Raw genomic sequence first — 15,672 nt, forward strand, 5'->3', positions numbered from 1 at the left:
GGCCTTTGGTGCAATCCCTGGTTGAGGAACTAAGATCCCGCAAGCCACTCAGCATGGCAAAAAAAAAAAAAAAAAATTTTCCTCGTACAGTGAAATATATACCTCTAATTAAATACATAGGGAGAACCCATCCTAACTGCTTGTTTTTGACACAGTCTTTTATCTTTTTCTCTTTTGCTTACCTCTGCCTCTCCCTTCTATCACCATAACTCTCTGGAGCCCATGGTTACAAGAATACTTGCCTATATTGCTCCTTGCTTGTATAATTACACACACACACACACACACACACACACAGAGTACATATATATATATACACACATTTACAGAGAGGTTTGTCTCTGTTTACATATTTAGGTCATTTTGTATACACTTTTCTGCATCTTACCTTTCTCACTCATCCCGATTTTGTGGCAGGCCCTCCAAATCAAGTGGTATTATTTATTCCAATTCCTTCTTTTTGATGGTGACTTAAAACAGGTCCACACACCTTTTGGTATGTCTCCCACAAAACATGGAGTCTAATTTCCCTCTCCTTGGATATAGCCTAGCCTTAAAGACTTTAATCCTAATGAATAGAATGAGGGAGAAATGACTCTGTGACTTCTGAGTCTAGGTTAGAAAGATGACACAGTTTCCACCTGGTTTGCTCTCTTGGGACAATCATCCTTGGAACCTAACCACCATGTTTTGAGGAAGCCCAGGGCACATGGAGAGGCCATGTGTGGATGTTCCTGGCTTGTCCAGTGGCTGGGACTTCAAGCTCTCACTGCCAAGAGTGGTGAGGCCACGAAAATAAAAAAAGAGTCTTAACAGACAGCCAACATCAAACACCAGGCTTCAAATGAGGAGCCTTCAGATGATTCCAGGCCTAGATTTTCAGCTGCCCAGACGGATGCAGCAGAGAAGAGCATCTCCACTGAAGTCTTCACAAAGGGCAGATTTGTGAGCAAAATAAATGTTGCTATTTTAAGCCACTAAATTTGGGTAATTTGTTACACTGCATAGTAACCAGAACAGTATGGAGGTACCAAAATGTCACCAACTGTGCCCTTGTGGATGCGCCATCACTTTGCAATTTTTTTCCACTACACTTATTCCTATAACTGAAAATCCCAAGACTGGGATTATAGGGCCCAAAAGCACATGCATTTTTATTTTACTGGAGTTTGTCAAATTACTTTCCAAAAAGACTATAACTGATCTTACCTTTGTCAACAGTGTTTGGACAAATCCTTTTTCTCACATCCCTGAAAGACAGAGTTGGTGTAGCTCTTTTTAACTTTTGCTAGTCTACTAAATATCAAGTGACTTATTGTTACTTTTTTTTAAAAATAGACTTTCTTTTTTAGAGCAGTTTTAGGTTCACAGCAAAATTAAGCAGAAAGTACAGAGTGCGCATATAGCCCCTTCCCCTACAACACACAGCTTCCCTCACCATCAACATCCTGCACTAGTGTGGTACGTTTGTTCCAATCAATGAACCAGTGTTAACACACCATCATCCAAAGTCCATAGTTTACATAGAGTTCATTCTTTGTGTTGTATATTCCATGGGTTTTGACAAATGCCTAATAACATGTATCTACCATTATAGTATTATACAGTATGGTTTCACTGTCCTAAAAAAAATCTCCCGTGCTTCACCTATTTATCGCTCTGTCTTCCTCAAATGCCTGGCAACCACTGATCTTTTTACTCTCTCCATAGTTTTGCCATTGTTACATTTTTCACTTTGATTTGCATTCCTTGCTTTCTGATGAGTTTGAACCTCTTTTCCTGTTGTAAGATTTTGTCGGTTGCCTCCCAATACTTTTTCTCCTTCATCTTTGCTAACAAACGTGGATTTTTGTCCAGAGTGGCAAATGTCCAGTCTCAAGTGATTCCCTGACCCCATTCCCTGACCTCCTTGCACCTAGGGGTAGCCACAGATGACCCAATTTTAGTAATTGGGAAATAAATATGTCTGCTGGGTGTTCTGGGGACGTGTTTGCTTACCTGATAAAGGGGAAAGATGTGGCTGGTGCCAACAGCAGGATTTCCTCCTGCTTTGTGATATACTATCACTATACTAATGTGATATCTGGAGAGACAGTAACTACCTAGCAAAGCTGGGCCCACAAGCATGAAGACAAAAGGCAACGTGTTAAGGGTGACGGTAGAAGGGTCCAAAAAACCCTGGGTTATATGCAACAGAAATGAATGGTTTGTGTCCACGAAAAGACATGTAAAGAAACATCTATGGAAACTATATTCATGCTAGCCAAAATCTGGAATCAATCTAGATGGCTATCAACAGTAGAACAGATGGACAATTTGTGGTATAGTCATGTAATAGAATACTACATAGACATGGAACAGAAAAGACTATAGCAATACACAATAACATGGATGAAACTCACAGACTCAATACTGAATAAAAAAGCCAGACACAAGAAAAGTACATATTGTATAATTCAATTTATATGAAACTTCAAATGGGCAAAATTTATCTATGGTAACGGAAGTCAGAATAGTTGTTATCTCTGCAGGAGAAGTAGTAACTAGGATGGCAGGAGGTTACCTTCAGGGTCGGGGTGGTTAACCTTGGGTGAGGTGGTTGCCTTCTGCCGAGGACCATTCTCAGAGGGAGACAGCTGAGGGTTGAGAACTGGATCATACATCACATCATGAATTTAGCATGTCTTTCCACTTGTTCATATTTTATCCTCTAATAATATTCTATAGGTTTCACGTTCTTTAATAAGATTTTATAGGTTTTCCACCTATATAGTTCCTTTACTTTTCTTAATAATTTATTGCTAAATATTTTATAGGTATTGTTAATTGAATGTTTTTCTTGTTTTTATTTCTAGAGGCTTATTTTTAGTAAAAGCTATTATTATTTTTTTAAAGCTCTTTATTGGAATATAATTGCTTTACACTCTTATGCCAGTTTTTGAGGTACTGCATTGGATCTTTGTTGCTGCGGAAGCTTTCTCTAATTGTGGCGAGTGGGGGCTACTCTTCATTGTGGTGCGCAGGCTTCTCAGTGCGGTGGTTCTCTTGTTATGGAGAACAGGCTCCAGGCTCACAGTCTTCAGTAGCTGCAGCACGCAGGCTCAATAGTTGTGGTGCATGGGCTTAGTTGCTCCGTGGCATGTGGGATCTTCCTGGACCAGGGCTCGAACCTGTGTCCCTTGCATTGGCAGGCAGATTCTTAACCACTGCGCCACCAGAGAAGTCCCAACATTTTGTCTTATTAATTGTAGTAGCTTTCAAGAAAGTCCTTTGGATTGTCTAGATTTACAATCATGGTATTAACTAAAGAGATAATGTAATCTTTCTTTCCAATATTTATAACATTTCATTTTCTTGCCTTATTACCTTTGCTAGAACTCTAAGCCAACGTATGATGATAATAGTGTTAATGACAATCCTGTCTAGTTCTTGATTAAAAAAGAAAGAAATGTTTAGTATCTGGTGTACATTGACATGATTATTTTATATTTCACATCTTTTTTTATAAATTTTGTTAGGTAGTGGTCCTCTTTATTTTGCTCAGTGCCTATCACCTTAAATCCTACCTTCTTTGATTCACCTGGCTACTCCTGCTCTTTTCTAGTTTGTGCTGGCCTCACCTCACTCGTTGCTAACTCCTTATTTTCAGCCTTTTCTTTTCTTGTGGTTTCAAGTGTTTCTTATAAGTAGCATGTGGCTGGGTTTTGTTTTTCTAACCCAGTCTCTAGGTCTTTAATGGCGGTTTGGGGGCTCCTATTTAGTATGATAAAGGTGCTTGACTTTGCTCACCCCAAAATTACTTTGTTTCTTATTTTTTTACTTTGCGGTTTTATCCTTTTATTCAGTTGAACTATTCGAAACTACCATTTTTGTAGGTCAAAACAGTTGAATACTACAATTTATTTCATACAGCTAACTTATTACTTTCGTTTTCTCTTTTTTTTTTTTTTGGCCACACTGTGCAGTTTGCAGAATCTCAGTTCCTTCTTAATTCCTTGAACCCAGGTCTCCCGGCACTGAGAGCACCGAATCCTAACCAGTGGACCGCCAGGGGATTCCCTCTCTCTTTTAAGAAGATGCCATTCCTTTAATTTTTCCCCTTGGTAATTTGGAAATTCTATTACTTTTCCATTCCATTAGTGGCTCCCTTCCCTCTCCAGGTATGAGGAGCGTCCCCTGGCTTGGCATAGGTAGCAGATAATGTGCCTGTGTTAAAGGGGAGAGTTTGAGACCAGCTGGCTCATCTTCCTTTTGGTAAATAACTTGTCTTATCCATCTGGGAGCTTGTACAATGTCCTCTTTCTCCTTGGATTTTAAGAATTTTACTATAGTCTTTCCCTTCCATAATGCCTGGGAATGTGGTCACTACCTCTCATATGCAAACACAGCCTTTTCTTCATGTCAGGAACTCCTGTGGTTTGCACATCAGAATTCCTGGACTTGGCCTCCAAATCTCTGGTCTGTTCCCTCATGCCTTTGAGCTCTGTGCATCTTTTCATGGAGCTCTGAGCTATTTCTTCCATTAGACCCAAGCACCTTCTTCATAATCTTCCAACATGCCAAAATGGTTCTTTCCTTGGGGGGTCTTTGCACCTGCTCTGCTTTCTGCCAGGAATGGCTTCTCTTAGATCTTTCCCTGATCAGCCATACTTTTGGTTGATCTTAGCTTAGGTGTCTGCTTCTCAGATTCATCTCTCCTGCTGCCTTGGACATAAACACCATATTCTGCACATCAACTTGGTTCCTCTCCTCCACAGTATTCATTCTGCTCATAAAAAGTTATTTGCTGTAGTCATCCTTCACTTGCTCCCCCCTCCACTCCCTGCTGGGGCGTAAGGACTCTGTAAATCATTTGAATACTTGCTGTGTCCATTCTTGCCATGTACCCAGTGTCTAGCCCAGGTAAGCCCTCGCTAAGCACTTATGGAAGGAATGGAAGAGTGAATTAAAACTGGGACTGTAAAAACAAAAAAACAAAAAACTGGGACTGTCTCCAGGGAGACCTTGCCCTGTCCAGCCTCCTCCCCACACATGGGAGCACTGCAGCAGGAGATTGGGTGGGCAGAGGGAGGGGCAGCGCCTATCTGTGAGGGCCTGAATGACTGGTGCCCGTTGGGCTTTATTCTGTAGCTACAGCAGCCACTGCAGGCCCTGAAGCCACAGACAGGGAATAGGAGCAGAAGCTGGGCCAGGTGCAATCCCGCTGGGTGTGGGGGGCCGCCTGGGCCTGACCCAGGGCTAGCCTTGATCTGGGGCACTCTCATCCTGCCCCAACCTCCCGCTGCCCCATTTTATTTTTTCCCATAGTACTTATCACTTAACACCACATAGCATTCTTTTTATTTAGTCAGTCAACAGGTATTTCTGGAGCTTACTTGGTGTTTCAGGTGCTCAGGATATATCCATGAGCAAAACAGATTTCCACCTGAGCCAAGGGAGTGCACAGAGTGTGACATGTGAGAAAGTTTAGGAGGTGAGCAGTGCTGCTGGAGGCGAACCAAGGAGATGCAGGCAGAGAGGTAATGGGGAGTAATGGAGCCCCTGATAGCTCTGGCTTTTCTTTGTGGGAGTTGCTACCGCAGGGTTCTGAGCAGGGTATGAGAGGTTCTGACTCATGTTCTCATAGGCTGATGTGTGGAGAACAGACTGAAGGCGGCAAGGGCAGCAGCAAGAGACTGGGATGTGGCTGTGACATTGTCCTGGGGAGAGATTCTGGCGGCTTGGACTAGGTGGTGCCTTGCACACTGGGTCACCCATCAGTCCACAAAGGACTCTACAGCCATTCCTCTTTTCACCCCTCTATGCTTAGTCATTTGTCCATCCATCTACATCCAGTCATCTGTCCATGGACCTGGCAAGAAGTGGTCTCATTCTGGGTAGATGATGCAATGGAAGCAACGCGACTTCCTGACGCATTGAATGTAAGTGGGAAAGAGAGTAGTCAAGACATGCTCTGAGGTGTTTGGCCTGAACAGTAAGAAGGACTGATCTGCCATTGCTTGAGCTGGGGGAGGTGTGGTGTAGTAGGTTTGGGGGATGAGCTGGAGTTAGGGTGGCACAAGTTGAGTTTGAGACACCAAGAGGAAGTCAGAGTGCAGGTGCTGAGTCCAAAGCTGGACATCGAGTCTGGTACTCAGAAAAGGTCTGACTAGACACACACCTTTGGGAGTAACAGACATGTAGGTGGTGGAATTTGAAGCCATGACCCTGGGTAAGATTATGAGAGTGGTAGTGCAGACAGAGGAAAGGTGAAGAGGAGGAACCAGTGAGGTCAGAGGATACCAAGAGGGCATGGAGCCCTGGAAGCCTCACAGGGATGGTGCTTCCAAGAGAGGAGAGGTTAGCTGGTCACAGGAAATCTTTCCTGCCTATCCTCATAAGGGCAGGCTTTTATTTTTTTTTCCTTACTGTTTTTGTTCACTGCTGTATTTCCAGCACAGAGTGTAGACGCTCCATAAATACTTGTTGAATGAATGAGTATATGCGTGAATCCACACCTCTGCAAACTCCCAGCACACAGGGATTTTTTTAAAAGAACAGATAACAGGTAGGAGGCACTACCCACTCTCAGTAGCATCCCCATCCTCCCTTGTCATTGCCAGACACTGATGGGAGATCTTCTGGCCATCACAGGGCCCAGGACAAACGAGCTTCAGACAACCTCTGTAGCGTGGAGCTTGGTGGAACGTGGGTTGGACACTGGGTCACCCATCAGTCCACAAGGGACTATACAGCCATTCCTCTTTTCACCCCTCTATACCTAGTCATTTGTCCATCCATCTACATCCAGTCACCTGTGCATACAACCGCCCTTTATCCACTGTCTACAGCCACTCTTTTGTCCATCTTTCCTTCCAGCCACATCCAGTAGTCCGTCCATCCATTTGTTAGGGTGACCAACTTCCCAGATTGCTTGTAGATCGTTTCAATGTTAACATTAAAAGTCCTGCATCCCAGGAAACCCCTCGGACCCAGGAAAAATGGTGCAGTTGGCTGATCCATCTGTACCCCTGGCATCCCGTATTGCACCCCTGGGCTCGAAGCCCACCTGTCCACCCAACCTGACCCGCTTGGACACCCTCTCCTGTGGAGGCAGACGAGACTCCACCCCTTTTTCTAACCCCGCCCCACGCACCGCCCCTTCAGGAAGCAGCTACAACGAATCCGGGCGCCCTAGCAACAGCGCTTTTTGGGCCGCCCAGTCCGAGAGCTGGGCTCCAGGTGCGAGCCAATAGCGAGGGGCTCCGGGAGTGAGGCGCGGGGGGCGGGGCTCGGCGCAGCGGCCGCCATCTTGGTGGGAGAGAAACAATAGGACGGAAGCTCCGCGGGACCGGGCTGAGGCAGCAGGTAACGCGCGCTATGCTCGGCCTACGGTTCTGCCGCCCCGGGGGCTTTGGAGGAGGGTTTCTCCGGGTCATTGGGGAGCGAGGTCTCTGGTCATTAAGGGTGTCCCCGGGTTTCTGGGGAGGGGCTCTCCCGCGATGATGGGGGTAAGAGAGATCTCTCGGGGTCCTTGTGGGGCCAAATTTCCCCGGGTCGTTTGAGAGAGGCCTTATTTCTTCAGGTTATTGGAGAGAGAAGATCTCCCTGGTTTTGTGGGGCAGAATCTTCCCTGGTCCTTGAGGGGGTCTCACGGATATTTTGGTGGTGCGGGGTCTCCCCCGGTCATTGAAGTCTCCAGTCTTTGGGGGAGGGCAAGATCTCCCGGGTCATTGAGGGGGTCTCCCCAGGACATTGGCGTCCACGATCTCCCGGGTTATTGATGGGGGTCTCCTTGAGTCTTTGGCTGGAGAAGTCAGCCTTACACCTCAGGTACGGTTACCTGCGGCCGGCAGATGTGCAGCCATTTTGAGTGTTGGATGTCAGTTGGGTTTTTCAGCTGGTGTCTGGTGGGGGACTCTGCACACCCAACCCTCTTATCCCCAGAAGTCCTAAAATGGATCCGGGGACGTCTTCTTTTTAGTGATAAGCTTCACCATGGATGGAGCTTTCGTTTCTTTCACGTTGGATCACACAGACTGCTTTTTGTCTTTTGCGTCCTAAAGATTTGTTTAATTTTTGTCTTTTATTCAGTTTCGTATATTAAAGCCGAATTGCAGAAAAATGAGTCCAGGTGTTATGAAAAGAAAATGTAAAAACCAGTAAAATCTAGTGCTCTTAAATACCGGGGAATTAAAACTAATCACTGCTTGGAATGAAACGTTTTGGTAACAAAATGTACATAGAACAAGATAAAATCATTTGAAAGAATAGTTGTAAGTACTGAAACTTCTGAAAAGTAATAAAAATGTTGCAGATCACAAGTTTTATGATACTTTTTATAAAGCACCACGATTACAGTAGTTTTGACGAATTCTAGTATTTATTTGCTGTATTTGCATTTTTAGCAGGCTCACATTTTAAGTGAACTAAGATGCTTATTTACATAGGTTGCTGCTGTGGAGTTTGCGTAATTGTAACCTGGTGTTAAGTATTTAAAGAGAAGTTTCAGCGTGGTATTGTTATTTTAACTTTAACCACTCCCAGAATTAGAAACTGAGCAAAATGAATACTTTATCATATTGATGTAATAGGCCAGTTGATCACTTAGTAACTTTTTCTAGAGGCAGAAGTCAGTTGAACGGTTCTGTTATTTCACTTGGTTGACCTGCTTTGTGACTTTAGAGTAGAATTCCCAGGAATTGTTAGAAATCAGATGGATGAGAACTAGGACTGGAATTGATACAGTTGTAAAAACTAGTTTAGCAGATGTAATAGACTTCTTTTTGTTTTGAGGCTTCACAGGTGACAGACAAGTACACGGTATACTGTACCAGCCCCATATCTGAACAGTGAGATGTGTGAGGAAGGCACAACTGCTGACTGATGAACCTTAGTTAGCCAGTCTTCCTTGCAGTGGGGCGTGAGGGTGCCAGAGCCTTCCGTAAGCACCTGGGATGTCACCCGTATCTAGGCAACAGGGGTGAGACTGAGCCTCCCTGGGGCCAGCTTGCTGAGGTGAAAATTTTCCATTGTTTGGCTCATAAAGAGGATGCACTGGGGAAGAATTTTTCTTTTAAGTGAAGTTGTTTTACCTAGTGGGGTAGTCACCTTAAACAAATTGAACATGTTTTTGTATAGTAGGTGATTGCTTTCCGTGATTACAGTTTTAAATTTATTTATTTTATTTGTTTATTGGCTGCGTTGGGTCTTCGTTGCTGTGCACAGGCTTTCTGCTTTCTCTAGTTGCGGCGATCGGAGGCTATTCTTCATTGTGGTGCATGGGCTTCACATTGCCATGGCTTCTCTTGTTGGAGAGCATGGGCTCTAGGCGCGTGGGCTTCAGTAGTTGCAGCACATGGGCTCAATAGTTGTGGCTCACAGGCTCTAGAGCACAAGCTCAGTAATTGTGGTGCACGAACTTAGTTGCTCCGCGGCATGTGGGATCTAACCAGCGCAGGGCTCAAACCCGTGTCCCCTGCATTGGCAGGTGGATTCTTAACCACTGTGCCACCTAGGAATTCCTCATGTGATTACATTTTAAAGCATGTTTTTGTTTTTTAAATAAATTATAGTTTTGCCTATTTGCATACCGAGTGATAAAAGTAACAAGTAGTACCAGTGTTTTGCAGTATATTCTGGTAGCAAGGAAGGGGCCTTTTCCCAAAAACTTGAATTTAGCTTTTAGCTCAGAATTTGAAGGAAAAGCGTCTCCGAAAATGACGGATAGTTGCTTTGTGTCTGTCAACCATCCATCCATCACCAGCTTCTGCAGTTACCAACTCCTAGCCAATCTTTTTTCATTTACACTCTGACTTCCTCCCCTTCCCATTTAAAAAAAAAAAGCTGAGTTTTTAGGAAGCGTATCCCTAAAATGTATATTATCCAAAAGTATTTCATTGTGTATCTCTAAGACAAGGAGCTACCTATGGCTTTTATGCCATCATTATGCCTAAAATACAATGATAATTCCTTAATTAAAAAAAAAATTCAGTCATGGTCACATGTCCCTGGTTGTCTCATTACTTTTTTATAGTCGGTTTGTTTAAACTGGGATCCAAATAAAGTCTACATATTGCGTTTGATTGAAGTGTCTCTTTTGTCTCTTAAATTTATATATGCTTACTCCGTTTTGTAAATTATCTGTTCAAACAACTGTCATTTATCCTGTAGGAGTTCCCATATGCTGGCTTTTGCTGATCACACTCTGTGCTTGAGACCTTTTGACTCTGGTGGCCAGGTTTGAAGATATACACCTGTATATCTTTTCAGTGAAGAAGTTGTGATGGAACTGCCAAGGCTCATTCAAAAGTGAGCCCCAAACTGTGAACTCTGAGGGCTGTCAGGGATTATAGGGCCACACAGCGCAAGACCCTGCTTCTCCTTCTGTGTCATGTGGTCCAGATTTTCCATGTGGAATGGAGAGGCGATTATTACCCTTGGCCTCCAAGAGGATGTAGGTGTTTTGATCCTTGTCTCCTTACAGACCTCCTTCTCTCACACTGACATTGCACCCTCTGCTCACAGGCTGTTAACAAGTATGGGGGCCTTGACCCAGTGCTTTTCTTTCTTTGCACATTACTCTTGGGGTGCCTTCTGCCTTCCCTTTGTAGGTAATTCCTAAATCTGTTTTCAAGTTAAGTTCACTCAAGCTTCACTCCCAGTGCTTCCAGCTATCTGCTGTACATTTCTTCCTGATTGCTTGATCACCCCTTACACTTGTGTCTGAAGCTCAACTCACTATCTTCTCAGCTGTTTCTGACTTCATGAACAAAACATCCTTGTTCTGACTTGTTGTGAAGACTCAGTATCTGACTCATCCCTCTAATTTGATTCCCTGTATCAGAGATTCTTTTTTTTTAAATTGATTGGCTGTGTTGGGTGTTCATTGCTGTGTGTGGGCTTTCTTTAGTTTCGGAGAGTGGGGGCTACTCTTCATTGCCGTGCGTGGGCTTCTCAGTGCGGTGGCTTCTCTTGCTGTGGAGCACAGGCTCTAGGTGGGCGGGCTTCAGTAGTTGCCGCACGCGGGCTCAGTAGTTGTGGCACACAGGCTTAGTTGCTCTGCAGCATGTGGGATCTTCCCAGACCAGGGATGGAACCCTGCATTGGCAGGCAGATTCTTAACCACTGTGCCACCAGGGAAGTCCCCTGTATCAGAGATTCTGAAGATAGGGTCCTTGGTTGCCCACTCCACAAATTGTATGCAGAGTTCAGTGAGGATGTGCATTTTCAGGATAGAGGCCCGCAGTTGTCTGATTCTCTAGGGGGTCTCTTGCCCCCTCAAGGGTTAAGGACAGTGTGCTACACCTTGCTGTCTACCAAGTCCTGCTTCTTTACCTCTTCCCCTTCCTTCCTTAAATCCCTTGGGTGAGCTGGGCAGGGCAGCTGGCTCTGTGGGTGCAGTGGAGAAGGTAGGAGACTCTGTACCCTGCCATGTATGCCACTGAGTAGCGAAGGTGACATTAAAGAGGTCTGAGGCAGGTGTCTAGAGATAGCAGTCCTGATATCTTAGTGGCTCTAGAACCTTAGGGCTATTGGGACATTTCTCACTCCCCACGCTGCGCGCTGGGGATGAAGGCAGAGCCTCTCTGAAGTCAGACTTTTTCCTTGTCTCTCTGCCTGATTAATTTTCCTAACATAAAATGTCACCACCATGCTCTGGAATCCAGTGGCTCACATACTTTATAGGTCGGGTCAGAGCGAAACAATGGGTGCAGTCTTTTAAAATCTATGCTCTGTCCCAGCAATTCTACTTCTAGGACTTTTTCTTGGAGAAATACTTCACAGGTGTGCAAAGACAGATACAAGGATGCTCATTGCATTATTATTGTAAGAGAAAAGGTGAAAATAGTGTCAGTAGGGAAGTTGATAAATACATTATGATTTTGTGTGACTATTATGCAGCCTTTAAAAGGACTCATGTATAGACAGATGTTGTAAGATGTCTCTAAGTCATATTGTTTAGTTGAGGGGGGAGGGGAATGGCAAAACAGGACAGCTATTTAATGACTCTACTTATATGAGAAACTATAGAGTACTCAAATTCATAGAGACAGAAAGTTGAATGGTGGTTAGTAGGGACTGGGGGGTAGGGAGAGTGGTGAGTTATTATTTAATGTGTATAGAGTTTCAGTTTGAGATGATGAAAAGGTTCTGGAGATAGTGGTGATTATTGCATAACAGTGTGAATGTACTTAATGCCACAGAACTGTACACCCCAAGATAGTTAAAATGGTAAATTATATATTGTGTGTATTTTATCACTATTTTTAAAAGTTAGGTGAGAAAAATAAAGCTGATTTTACTGGGGAGAAAAAAAAGGCAAAACAATACATATAGCTTTATCTTATTTGTGGAAAGAATAGAAAAATGCATTGAAGAAAATCTACAGGATGAAGAGACCCCAAACTAATAATGATGGTCATTTTATCACACTTGTAACCAGTTTAAAAATGTCTTTTTTAAGAACTCAGCAGGAAGTCCCTTGGCACTCTGTTCCTCTGCCTGTTGTGGAAACCCTCTTTCATCATCCTGCTTACACAGGTGCAGGCTTAATATGCCCTTATCCGCTCATACTGTCAAGTATACTGTCAAGTCCACCCTCTGGCCTCTGTCTTCTATTGGACTTTTTTTTTTTTTTTTATTCTTTTTTTTTGGCACACGGGCTTAGTTGCTCTGCGGCATGTGGGATCTTCCTGGAGCTGGGATCGAACCCATGACCTCTGCATTGGCAGGCAGATTCTTAACCACTGCGCCACCTAGGAAGCCCCTATTGGACTTTTTGTAGGAACTGAAACAGTCGACAGAGGACAGCTCACGTTTGAGGAGTCCATTGCATGTCAGCTAGGCAATAGGCTAGATTTTTAATCTTTTTCCTACCCCGTGGCACCTCCATAAAACTACCATGCCTGGTTTACAGATGAAGACAGGCACAGAGAGTAGGTAAAGCACCATTTATACCTAAGTATAAGGCAGGCCTTAATTTGTCAGGGAGATTTTAAAAGAGTTTTTTGGTACAGCTCAAGTGTATAAACTTAAAGAGAGGTACTACAAAGTTGAATTTTTTGTAATATTTTTATTTGCACATGCATATTTAGTTATCTAAAATAATGTATTCCTTTAGAAGTTATGTTTTTTTACCCACATATTTCATGAGTTCTGCTCCAACTTGCCTGTGTGCATCTTTGCCATTCCCATAGCCACATTTGGAGGTGCTCTCCTCTTAAATACTCATCCTCTCCTCTCAGTGTTGGAGAGGTGACATTGTCACTGGAACCTTTATCCCAAGTTGGTTGTGACCTCTGCAGTGTGGCCATTTTACTGTGTTGATTTTTTTAAATAACAGCTTTATTGAGATATAGTTCACATACCATATAATTCATCCCAAAAGAAATCCTGTATCCCTCATCCCCAGTGTAAACCCCCCATCCCCCACTAGCCCATCGGTCTTCCTGAAAATCGTCTCACCCTGGCATGTTTGAAAGGACACCACTGCACTGTGTTACACTTTGGGGCTGGAGAGAGAAAGCAAGTCAGTGCTGCCCGGCTGGTCCTGCTGTCAGTTGTGTTGGTATGTTCCAAAGGTAGTTGCCTTGTGACCAGGCAGGCTGTAGCATTTTGCCATTTTCCACATGGGAGATTGAAGGTTGAGGACTTTGACTTCCTCAGCAAGAGTTTGTTGGCCCTGACCATGCATCACATCCTGCTCAGATGCACCTTAGGTTCATTTTTTTTTAAATAAATTTATTTATTTATTTATCTATTTTATTGGTTGTGTTGGGTCTTTTTTTTTTTTTTTTTTTTTTTTTTTTTTTTTTTTGCTGTGCGCAGGCTTTCTTCAGTTGCGGTGAGTGGGGGCTACTCTTCGTTGTGGTGCGCGGGCTCCTCATTGCCGTGGCTTCTCTTGTTGCAGAGCACAGGCTCTAGGCACATGGGCTTCAGTAGTTGCGGCACATGGGCTCAATAGTTGTGGCTCACGGGCTCTAGAGCGCAGGCTGAATACTTGTGGCGCACGGGCTTAGTTGCTCCGCGGCATGTGGGATCTTCCTGGGGCAGGATCGAACCCGTGTCCCCTGCTTTGGCAGGCGGATTCTTTTACCACTGCGCCACCTAGGAAGCCCTCATTTTTTTTGTTTACAGATGTTTTCTCCAATCTCTTTGGAGAAATTTTCATTAATAGTGTTGTCTTCCAATTGAAGTTACGCTAGTTCACTCTTGTAGGTAAGGATTAAACTGTGGCAAAAACGAGTGCTAACACATCTACCATCGACACACCAGCACTATTGGTATACTATGGCTAAAAGTTAATATTCTCCTGACAAGAAAGTATTTTTCTTTTTTTTCTTCTCTTTTTTTTTTTTTGGCTGCGGCATGTGGAACTTCACTGTCCATGGATCAAACCCATGCCCCCTGCATTGGAAGTTGAAGTCTTAAACACTGCACCACCAGGGAAGTCCAGGAGTTTTTGTTCTTTGTCACAATAAGATGCCACTCGGTTAAGACTGAAATGGTTGGGAGTATAACTTCTAAATGTGGTATTCAGGTCAGAACAGGTAGCAAAATAAGCACCTGGTAACAACAGAAAAGTCATGCCTTGTTTTGAATTTTGTGCTGGTGAAATGTAGCTGTTATTGAAGTGATGTGGTCAACCCCTACAGCACCCACCCACAAAAAATAAAAATGATAGCAGCTACAGCTGCCTTGCCTAGCACCCTGACTGTGCTAGGTCTTTTACCTGTGTTCTTCTCATTCCTGATCACTCTGCAAGATGATCAGAAGTCTCATCCCACTCTGGAGTGAAGGATTTCAGGCTTTGGGTTTTCTTGCAACCTTTCTGACTTGGAGGCAGGGCTCTAGTACCTGCTTTCACAAGCCCCTTTGGGCAGATGGAGTCAGCCTGGGCCTCTTCTGCTTACTCTCTTGTCATGGCAAATTCACAAAGGTTTCTTTGCACTGCTGAATTTTTTTTTAACTCTTCTTATGAATGTATTTAACTGAAATTCATAATTGATCAAAATGGGAGGTCATTTAATATTGCTGCAGGGCCATGGGGCTTTCCTGTCCACGGCTGCACACTCAGAAATGAGGTGGCCCCATGGGCTGGGTGGGTTTGTCATACTCTCTTGGGGAATGCAGAAATCTTGCATCGCCCTTTAATGTTTGTTTTATAGGAGTTATAGTCTATTTTTGTTTTACAAGTATGAAACTAACATTAGACATACATTTTTGCTATAACTTTCTCACCTTCTCATCTGTCCCAGTCTCAGATTGAGATCCCAGGAGATGTCTTTACAAATTCAGTGCTATTGCTGAGGCTACAGCAACATTTGTCTTATGTTAGGGATTAACCTAACTTCAAGCCTGCCCGCTTTCACTTTGATACCCATTTGCTTAATGTGCTTTAAACTTGGTATATGTTGCCTATGCCTTACTCCTTCCTCCACTCTCATGAGCAGGAGTTCACAGTTCAGCTTCTTTTACAGGGTGCCTGTGGAGGCGTGTGGACCCCTTGTCTGTGGGTTCTAATGCTAAACATGATCATACTGTTTCCTTAAGAGATTGCCTGAGTAAGCAACAAAGGAAGAAGAGAGATGGATGAAGCACACTTGGCCAAAAAATGTATGTTTTTATGAGCTTGAACAACCTGACAGGAAAAGCATACACCAGTAACTGGGTTTTTTTGTTTTGTTTTAA

The 15,672-nt window shown here is 43.7% G+C and overlaps 1 protein-coding gene across 1 annotated transcript in view; it reads left to right on the forward strand.

Annotated features, from left to right (window-relative positions):
* The first annotated feature begins 7,281 nt into the window (after positions 1 to 7,281).
* The window catches only part of IP6K2 (inositol hexakisphosphate kinase 2), a 28,810-nt gene continuing 20,419 nt past the window's right edge, over positions 7,282 to 15,672 (forward strand). Inside the window, exon 1 of the mRNA XM_057706000.1 lies at positions 7,282 to 7,347. The gene's annotated coding sequence lies outside the window, so the exon portion shown is untranslated. The remainder of the gene's footprint in view (positions 7,348 to 15,672) is intronic.

Source organism: Hippopotamus amphibius, chromosome 13 (genome assembly GCF_030028045.1).
Source record: "Hippopotamus amphibius kiboko isolate mHipAmp2 chromosome 13, mHipAmp2.hap2, whole genome shotgun sequence".
Classification (NCBI taxonomy): Eukaryota; Metazoa; Chordata; class Mammalia; order Artiodactyla; family Hippopotamidae; genus Hippopotamus; species Hippopotamus amphibius.